The sequence below is a fragment of the Hipposideros armiger genome, unplaced genomic scaffold (genome assembly GCF_001890085.2).
Source record: "Hipposideros armiger isolate ML-2016 unplaced genomic scaffold, ASM189008v1 scaffold_176, whole genome shotgun sequence".
Lineage (NCBI taxonomy): Eukaryota > Metazoa > Chordata > Mammalia > Chiroptera > Hipposideridae > Hipposideros > Hipposideros armiger.
The window spans coordinates 1625481-1635367 of NW_017731526.1; positions in this window are offsets into that span (position 1 = coordinate 1625481).

Consider the following 9887-nt stretch of genomic DNA (forward strand, 5'->3'; position numbering starts at 1 on the left):
TAGCTACAGCTTAAACGGGATATTTGTACCGTTTTTTCCTTGCTTCCTTGGTCAAACTTCTGGAACTCATTTACTTAATTCATCTTTTAGAAACCATATTGGAAATATCAAAAGTTCTCTATAAAGGTTTGAACAACCTTAAATCCTATTTGTCATTAACAATCTCCTACATTAAAGTATAATAAAACTGTCAAGTGCCATATATATATAACTGCTTATGCAGGTAAAACCTGAAAACACAACTTGAAATAATTAGTATATGTAACAGTAAAATTGGGTAAGAGGAGGGCTTTATTATAGCACCCTCAAAGCAGTTTCATGACTGTTCTTACCATCTTCCTATGTGAGAAAGTTACCTGTCTCTTGCTGATGTGAAAATTGTAAATTGTTTCTACAAATTTATTGAGCACCTACTGTTGGACACTAGGGATATGTCAGTGAGCTAGGCAGATAAGAATTGGCCTCTTTGAAGGGAAGTAAAATTCTAATTACATAGAATTCATGTCTAAAGGCCTGCCTCTACTAAAATAACAGAGAGCCTCCAAGGATCTTGACTTGACCTTTGGAAGGAACTTGATGGAGAGGAATATTTTCTACAGCGACTTGCTTTCCTTTAACACTGGTTTGAGTGTAAACAAAAGGCCTCATACTCATTGAGGAGCTGAAACAAACTATGAAAGTGCAAAACGGATACAAATTCAGACTTTATGCAGCAAAAACCATCTAACGTACATTGTAGAGGTTCTGCTGGTCCCCTTGGATTTAGAAAATGCAAACTAGCTCAGCTGCCATCTTAGCTGGAGATCATACTATCAGCCAAATTAGGAGTGACCTTCAATTTGATCTTTTGCATTAGAATTCAAAGTAAACTCTTCTACCTCCCTAGGTCTTGTCTTGATTTGGGTTTCTGATCACTAACAAACTTATTCCCCAAATGGTTGATGCTAGGAATAACCACCTATTAGGTACGTGATTCAATTCATTTATTTTACACACAAATCTATATGACCTTTGTTTACAGCTGTCTGTGCAGGTTTCCTCATACCTTGTCTTATGTACTTGGTTGTGGTTAAAACACTGATAACTCCAACAACTGTAACTACCACAAGAAGTCTCAGCAACGTTTCACTACAGAACCAAGTTTAATAAAAGCTAATAAGCACAAGTTATCAGGAGCATCTAAGTACTCACCAGCTAAAAAAGGGAAAGCTAACCCATTCACACTTACCACAAAGGAGAGGTAATTTAGTAAAAACTATGAGTTTATACAATATATGAAATGCTTTTGGAATTTACTGAGTGAATTAATGAAAGACAAGTAATATAAAGCAGTCATGGATGTAAAGAATTTAAAATACCTATAAAAAATGTCTGCAAAACAGTGAAGTTTAACAAAATTCTAACAGGCATATATCCTCCAGGAAGGTTTTAATAAAAATCAAAGGTTTTTTAAATGGTCAGATTCAACAAAATTACAAATGTTTATCAAAAAGGAAACTGCAAAATGTTGCATTAAGACAAAGTTACTGTTTTAAAGAGCTCATCTCTAAAACGGATCTTTTCATAATGAAAGGATATACCGTATTTCCTCATGTATAAGACGCTCCCTTGTATAAGACGCACCTTAATTTTGGGGCCTGAAATTTGAAAAAAATGTATTACATAAAGTTATTGAACTCAAGTTTTATTCATAAAATTCATACAACTCATCACTGTCAAAACTCCCAACTATTAGCTTGTCCTCATCTGTGTCTGATGGCGAATCACTGTCTTCATATATTGCCTTATCCTCAGTTCCATCTATGGCATTTGAAATCTACAACCACTGTATAAGACGCGCCCAGTGTTTAGACCCCAAATTTTTTGAAAAAAGATGCGTCTTATACATGGGGAAATAGGGTAATTCACAAAGGAAATAATGGAAAAAGGAATTCTGATAACGAGACAATTTACAAAATGATGGCTTTATTTTTGCCTAATGAGAATTTGAAAATATTTGCGTCCTGGCTGGCCTAACCCTGCTGCCTGGTACTGGATTCATTTGTTACAGCACTTAGTGAAAGCTTATGTATCAGGCACTGTGGTACGTGCTCTATACAAGTTATCTCACTTAACTCGCACAGTTTGTGGTAAGAACTTAAGCTCCATAATTTACAGTTTCAGAAACAGGCTTAAAGAAAACTTTCTCAAGCTCACTAGGTAAGGGGCTGAGCTGGGATTGGTGTACATGTTGGGTGACTCCATCTAAGCCATGACCACTCACTACTTTGTTTCGGAGAAACAAATCTTTTATAATCCAAGTTGGGGGAAGCTACCTGTACAATAATGTTCACAATCTGAACCAAGCAAAATCCTGGATAATATTAGGGGTAAGTTTAAAATATGTCTTGATATTACCCAGCTATTAAAAATAATATGATTGGGCTAGCCAAGTGGCTCAGTTGGTTAAGAGCTGGCTTGGGAGCGTGAGCTCTGAGCTGCAGGGCTGCCAGTTCGGATTCCACATGGGGGCCAGCGATGCTGCGCCCTCTACAGGTAAGATGATGAACAACAGCTCTACTTGGAGCTGGGCTGCTGTGAGGTGATGTCCACGGCATAGGCTGCAGTGGGCTGCCATAAGCTATCGTGAGTGGCTGGCGGCCGGCAGTTGCGAGAGCTGCCATGGTGAGCCACTGAGAGCGGCCGTCTAATGGCCGGTGACCGACTGCCTCAGCTGGGAAGAGCGAAATGATCACAATACCAACATGGGCCAGTGAAGCAGCGTCCTCCACAACTAGACTGAAGTACAAAAGGACAGCAACTTGTCTGTTCCCCTCCCCCAATTCCCCAATAAAATCTTAAAAAAAAAATGAAAAAACTGACATGACAAATAGACAAATCCACAATTGTAATTGGAGATTTCAAATTCTTGATAAATAGTAAAACAGGTATATAGAAAGTAAGGTTTTAGAAGATACGAATAACATTTTCAACCAACTTGACCTAACATATATAGACTTTCACCCAACAACATAGGAATACACATTCTTTTCAAGCGCACAATTGTTCACCAAAGTGAACCATATCTTGGGCCATAAAATAAGTCAAAAGTAACAAGAGAATTGATACCATGCAAACTGTGTTCTTGAACCACACCAGAACTAAACAAGAAATCAATAACTGAACTATCTGGAAAATCCGCCAAGTTTTTGGAAATTAAACAACATGCTTCCAAATAACTCGTGTCTAAGAAGAAATCACAAGAAAAATTAGGGGGAAAATGAACAGAAGGAAAACGAAAGCACTATATCAAAGCTGTGGGATTAAACTCAAGTGCTCATTAAATGTGTATATGAGAAAAGGTCTTGAATAAAGGATCTAAGCTTCCACCTTAAGAAACTAGGGGAAGAAATGCCAGTAAGTAAGTTGGAGGAAGGAAATAATAAAAAGCACAATCCATGAAATTGAAAACAATGGAAAAAAACCAAAAGCTACTTCTTTGAAAGAAAAAAAGTTGATAAACCTTTCCTCTAGCCAGACAAAAAAAAAGAAACCGCGCGCGCGCGCACACACACACACACACACACACACACACACACACACACACACGACACAAATTACCAATATCACTAATGAAAGAGGACATCACTACAGAACTTAACAATAAAAGGATAATAAAGGAATACTGCAAAAAACTTTATTCAATAATTCAACAACTTAGATGACATCAACACATTTTTTGAAAGACAAATCACTGAGGCCACTCAAAAAGAAACAGTCTGGCAGTTCTGCAAAAGGTTAAATGTAGAGTCATAGGCTCAGCGATTCTACTCCTAGGTATATAGTCAAAAGAAATGAAAACATACACAAAAAACTTGGATAAGAATGTTCACAACAGTGCTATTCAGAGTAGCCAAAGAGCAGATGCAACCCAAATGTCCATTAACTGATGAATGGATAAAATATTTTATATCCATAAAATGCAATATTATTCAGCCATAATGGATGAATTATATACTGTCAACCTAAAAAGTAAAAAACCAAAATGAGAGGCAACAAGCGTTTTTTGGGGGGAATCAAGAAGAATTGCAATTGGGATAACACAGATTTAAGCAGAAACCAAAATAGTGTCCCCATTATACGGGAAGGTTTTTCTTTTGTTTATTGTTTTAGAAAAGGAAGAGAGTAATTACGTGAATAGAAGAAATTTCTGTTGCTGCTAACAAGCTGAGTTACACTTTAGCTATGTATGGCTGGTTGCTGATTCTATCTTCAGAAAGAGCCCGTAATCATCAGTCCTTGTGATCAGGATGTCTGCTTTCCTATTAGCTTTGCAAACAGTTGTTTGTAAGGGAGGCAGTGTTGATTTGGTCCAGTCCAAAGCTTATTTTGTCCAGTTCAAACATTCCAAAATGTTCAAGGAGCAAGATATACCAGGCAGTTCCTCTGGAATGTCTGTTCTATCTCCATTTAAAAATGGCTCCACTATGTCAACTTTTCACAATGGTATGTGAATTATATATATCAATAAAACTGTTGCCCCCAAAATCAAATACTGAACTGAAAAAAAAAAGTAACTTGAACAGCCTTATACAAGTGAAAGATAATGAATTTATGTTAAAATCCTTCCCATAAAGAAAATTTCAGGCCTCAACGGCTTCTCGTGAATTCTATCAGATATTTAAGAAAGAAATAGTACCAATTCTACACTCTTCAAGAAAATAATAGAGAAAAGAATATTGCCTCACTCATTTTATAAGAATAGCATTATACAGATACCAAAATAAGACAAAAATATTACAAGAAAACTATAGACCAATATCTCTCATGAAGACAAGAAAATCCTTAAGAAAATATTAGCAAATCAAAGCCAGTGATTTATTAAAAGGGTATATCATGATCAAGAAGGATTAGTCCCAGGATTAAAAGGTTAATTTAACAATTGAAGATCAGTTTACATAATTCATCACGTAAACAAATTTAAAGGAAAAAAATGTGATTATCTCAATAGATGCAGAAAAAAAGTGACAAAATTCAACACACATTCATGATAAAAACTTTGAACAAAAAAGAAATAAAAAGGAACTTAACCTTAAAAAAGGTTTCTATAAAAAGCCTACAACTACCATCATACTTAATAGTGAAAAACTGGATGCTTTATGTCTAAGATTGGGAAGAAGGCCTGGATGACTGCTCTCACCATTTCTATACTTTATTGCACTGGGAGTCCTTCCCAGCCCACTAAGAAGAAAAAAATAACAAGCATGCAGACTGGAGAGAAATAAAGAAACTGATCTTTATTTGCAGATGAAATGATGAAGTAGAAAATGCTAAGATAACTTTAAAAAATGCTATTAGAACTAATAAGTGAGTGTAACAAGGCCACAGGATACAAATATCAATTCTATTTCCAACAACATAAATTAAAAATTGAAATTAAAAAAATAACATTTACACTAACAAAAAAAATGAGCTATATAGGGATAAATTTAACAAAATATACGCAAGACCTGTGTACAGAAAGCTATAAAACTGTCCTGAGAGAAATTTTAAGAGACCCAAATAATTGGAGAGATAGAACATATTCATGAGTCCAAGGACTCAATGTTAAGTTGTAACTTATCTTCAAATTGAATTACAGATCTCAGTAAACATTTTACAGGCTTTTTTTTTTAATGTGACAAGCTTAAGTCTATGTGGAAATGCAAAGAACTTAGAATAATTGAAACAATTTTTTAAAGAATAAGAAAATTGGTGGGCTTACACTACAAGTCTTACAATTCAAGACTTACTAAGCTTCAGTGATCAAAACAGTGTGATTGACAAATAGATCAATGGAACAGAATAGCTCCAAGAATAAAACCATAAATATGCATAGTCAATTGATTTTTGTTCAACATATGAAGGCAACTCAGTGGAGCAAGGATGGTCTTTAGTGCTGGAAAAACTGAATTGCCCAACGCAAAAAATACACTTTGATCCATACTTCCACAATATACAACAATTAATTTAAAATGCACTATGAATCTAAATATAAAACATGAAACTAAAAACTTCTACAAAAATCACAGGAGAAAAATCTGTGCAGCCTTGTGTTAGTCAAAGATCTCTTAGCTATGACACCATAAGCACAATCCAAAAGAAATAATTGAGAAATTGGACTTAAAAATTATTCAAAAAACTGTTATAAAAATGAAAAGACAACCCAGGAACTGGGAGAATATATTGCTTATCATGTTTCTGACAAAGGACATGTATCCAGGATATATAAAGAACCCTCAAGACTCAGTAAATAACAAACAACCCAATAAAAAATGGGCAATAAGTACAAGAAAAGATCGTTAGTACCATTAGTCATTAAGGAAATGAAAAAGTCACAATGAAATACCACTATTCAGCTATCAGAATGACTAAAAATATAAGACTGAACATATTGTTAGCAAAGATATGGTACAATTCAAATTCTCATACTCTACTGGTGGGAATATAAAATGATACAACTTTGGAAAACAGCTATTTTAAAAAAGGTACAGATACCATATGAATCAGCCATTCCACTGGATTTTTATTACCCAAGTATTACCAAGGAAAATGAAAACAAATGTCCATACAAAGATTTGTACACAGATGTTCCAGCATCTTTATTTGTAATAGTCCAAAACTGCAAACAATCTAACTTAACTGTCCATTAGTGTGAATACATATGATATATTCATACAATGGAATACTACTTAGCAACAAAAGCTAATTAATTATTGATTGGAGAATCTCAAAAACAAAAACAAAAAATGTGCTGGATGAAAGAAGATAAACCAAAAAAGGACTGTATATACACTGAATGATTCCATTTATATAAAATTCTAGAAACTGAAAACGAATGTGTAGTAACAGCAGATTAGTGGTTGCCTGGAGAACAGGATGAGGGCAAGAGGCAGGAATTAACGAGGTTAAGCATAAGCAAATATGAGTATTTGTTCATTTTTTATTGTCGAGTATGGTTCCAGTTTTATACATACACCAAAACTTACCATTGTATATTTTAAATATGTTCAGTTTGCCATACCTCAATAAAGCTATTTTGTTTTTGTTTTTTCAAGATATAGGCTGGGTGAAAATATTTGCACAACATGTATCTGAGAAAGACCTTTTATTCAGAACATGCAAAGAACCTCTACGACTCAATAAGACAAACATTGTGACTTAAAAATAGGCTAAAGTTTAAAACAAATACTCTACCAAAGAAGCTACGCCACCGGCCAACAGACATATGGAAATATGCTCAACAACACTAATAATTAGAGGAATGAAAATTAAAATCACGGGAGTCTACTTTGCACTCACTGTCAGGGCTAGAATTCAAAAGACTGACAATATCAAGGTTTGGCAATGATGTGGAGTATCTGGAAACTGCATATACAGGTGCCAAAAAATATATATATACACATTTTAAGAAAGGAAACTATTAAAATTATAATACTATATACCCATAACAAGTCACGATTAAATCTGCAATTACAAGGGGTGCTCAAAGTGGTTACCAACAGCGTGCAAACACTTCTGATTACTGCAAACTACTGCTTTGAGACACGTTGACCAGTGTCCACGTGTATACATTTTTTTGGCACCCAGGGTATTGTTGAAAATGCAAAGTATTACAACCACTTTGGAAAACAACTAGGGAGTTTCTTCCGGATAAACAGAAGCAGATTTCAAAAGTTGACCATTCACTTGTATCGCGGCCATTCATTTCTGAAAGCTTCTAAACAGAAAACGCAAGCGTGGAGCCTCTTTCACACTACATGCGTCTGGGGGCCTGGGTGCAGTGCGACCCTTCCCCCTGACTGGCACCAGGGAGCGCCGGGCGCTAGGAGGTCGGGGACAAGAGGGGTGCACGCACCACCCGCGCTCGCACCCCACCAGGCTCCGCAAGCAGCGGTCCTCACGAAGGAGGCACACACTTTGCGCAGTCCCCGCGGCCCCGGGCAGGGAGGGGATGGGTAGAGTAGAGCCCGGAGCCGCTCCCGCAGCCCCTGACTCCGGCAGTCCCCTCCCCTTGTCATTTATCCCCAGAAGTAAAAAAAAAAAAAAAAAAAAAAAAAAAAAAAAAGAGATGTCATGACATGAAACTGGGGATGCAAGCAAGAGGCTTCTAAGGCATGCAAACAGTTTTTTAGAGCCACTGAAGGGTCTTAAGCCTGTGGTAAAAATCAGATTCACTCACGCCATGTGAAAAATGGACTTGTCCTGGAGGCAGGGAGACAAGTTTCACTTGGCCACCATACTTTATCAACAGCATGCGCCAGCTAGCCCGAAAATTGGACTAGTGCGATTATTTGATGTCATCTTCTCATATGTAATACAGTGAACCAATGTCCAACGGGCAAAGACGATGAAAAGATCTATGACTGGGATTTGGGCCTCGGTAAGGAATGAGGATTAAATTAATACTGGACATACTAATACTATACAATTTCATGGAGGTGCTATTGGCATTACTATTAGGCCCTGACTCCTAGGGTCTTACTCATATACAGCTTTGATTTGGGTGTGCTAAATTCATTCTGAGGCTAATTAGAATTTCATATGCTGAGATGCAAGAGTTAAAGAAAATTTCCAGACTGTTTCTAGTGCCACAATTTATAAGCAACTTTAAAGGCCTGTTTCATCATAGCTTTTAAACTGCTGTACAAATATATGATGCGGTTACTGTTTAACTTGACACTTTTTCTCAATACAAGGTCAGATTTCTCTGTACACAGGCTCAAGTAATTTCCGATATGCCATGCCCTGTGTGCGCCTTCTGGAAGTTACCTGGTCTAGCCCATGGACATCTAAGATCTGGGACATTTCCAAGCACTTGGAAATCTTTGACCACCACTGTGTAGAGGACACCTGTTTCAGGAGGGGAGGGGTTATGGCATATGAACGGAACCAGGAAACGGGAGTTCTGACCACGGTCCCAGGGCTCCAAACCCATCACGGAGTTAGGCGACCCTCAGGTCTCCATTCCATCAGCCACGGCTCTATGCCTCCTAGATATAGGTCTCTAGGAACCTAAACTTGAGATTCCAACCCTCATCCCCCAAGGCCACATACTCTCTTCCCCCAGCTGCGAGGCCCCCAGGACATTTCTGAACACATTTGTCTCCGTTCGCAGGAATCTGTGCTTTGTTGCAAACGAAGGATGACCAGAGCCTACAAATTCGAGTAGCGTCAGGTCGGCAACGATCTTCCAACGAAAGGGCAGTCGGAGACCTCTGTATTCTCTTCTTTCTTCTCCACCCCTTATTACAGAGGCATCATCCTGCCTTTCTGCCCTCTAGTTTTAGAGGAACTCTTGAAAGCCCTCCGTGCCCTTTTCCTTTTAAGTTTTTCCACTTCAAACTCCTACTGAAAGACGTGGAAAGCATAACAGAGAACAGGATACAAAGAAGTTTTTAAAACACCTCCTTTTCTCTGTTCTCAAGGCGTCCCCTTTAAGGGACCAGGCCCACCTCTTTCTCATTCACTTACTGGCTTTCCTTCCTGCCCATCACTCTACCTTTAAGAATATTTCCTGTTCCTTCAACCCAACTTGCACACCTCCGCCCCCCGGCCCTCTTCATTGGGCCGCCCGAGGTCCGTTCACTCTTCCGTTTTCTTAACACCTCCTCCCGCCCTCTAGCCTAGCTCAACGGCGTCCCTGGTTCTGATTGGCTATCACGGCAGCCTCCCTGGGGCTGGATTGGTGAGCTGAGTGGCAGGGGCGGGAGCGCGGTGCACCCAGGGTAGGCTGTTCGCGTGCTGAGCGGCTGCCGCGGGAGGGGCGGGGAGTCCGGGGGGCGGCTCCGGGCTCTGCTCCACCCACCCCCTCCTTGCTCCTGGAGGCTAGGGTTGCGCAAAGTGTGCCTCCTAGGTGGGGACCCATG